Source organism: Hemibagrus wyckioides, linkage group LG05, assembly GCF_019097595.1.
Source record: "Hemibagrus wyckioides isolate EC202008001 linkage group LG05, SWU_Hwy_1.0, whole genome shotgun sequence".
NCBI classification, from domain to species: Eukaryota; Metazoa; Chordata; class Actinopteri; order Siluriformes; family Bagridae; genus Hemibagrus; species Hemibagrus wyckioides.
The window spans coordinates 27,664,259-27,665,212 of record NC_080714.1 but is presented as its reverse complement, the minus strand read 5'-3'; the positions used below and the strand labels follow the sequence as shown (position 1 = coordinate 27,665,212).

The window sequence follows — 954 nt, the reverse complement described above, 5'->3', positions numbered from 1 at the left end:
GTTGACGGTCCCTAAAAGACCACCTCCGAATGTCTGTCTAACGTCTGAATATTTGTCTAATGTCTGAGACTTCCCCGAGGTTGAGATACACTGAATTGGAGTATGGAACCTGTAGTGCTGTGGTGCATCAGTTCAGTCTTACAGTAATCACACTCTACAGAGCTTTCTGTCTGTTTTAGTGTGTCAGGATCCCAAACAATCAAAACTTTCTGCCGTTTTCTTCGGCCTGAATCGTCTCTGTGTGTAGTTCCAGTAAATGGACTAAACCAAGCTTCGAGGCAAAGCATCAATGCCTCGATAATTTCTGTTACTCGAGGAATCGTTTTAGCCCTAATACACACACATTTACATACACACACACCCTTATACAAATTCATACAGTTATAAACACCCACACAGTCACAGTCACGACACACACACACAATCAATAATAATCAATTCATTATTTTTAATTCTCTAAGATCTTTTTTTTAATCTGGAAAAACTAAAAACAACAATTTTGCAATAATTATAATATTATAATAAACAACGTGTAAGTAGAGACGACGAGGACACACACGCCACCCGCAAAAACCCGTTTAACCCCCGAGGAGGAGGAGGAGGAGAAAAAAACACACACACACACAAATACCCCAAAGGAATAAAGCTCCATGATCAGGTGTGTGTGTGTGTATCTGACAGAGCTGTGTCCGTCTGAGCGCCTTTACAAAAAAATCACAACTTACAGCTGCTTTAAATCAGGAAGAGAGAGAGAGAGAAAAAAAAAAGAGTTTTAAACGTTGGTCTGGAGCTTTGAAAGGAGCTCAAGTTCATCTGGGTCCTCTGTGACACACACACACACTCAGTTTTATTACAATTTAATCCACAGTCCCAAAGCCTGCCCCGGTGTAGCACTTGTCCTCCAAACACTTGTGTCCTCCCACACACACACACACACACACACACACACACACA

General features: G+C 41.4%; 1 protein-coding gene across 1 annotated transcript in view; it reads right to left on the bottom strand.

Moving 5' to 3' along the window:
• Positions 1-428: 428 nt before the first annotated feature.
• The window catches only part of abhd17ab (abhydrolase domain containing 17A, depalmitoylase b), a 12,425-nt gene continuing 11,899 nt past the window's right edge, over positions 429-954 (bottom strand). The window contains exon 5 of the mRNA XM_058389696.1: positions 429-954. This exon is cut by the window's right edge and continues 3,283 nt beyond it. The gene's annotated coding sequence lies outside the window, so the exon portion shown is untranslated.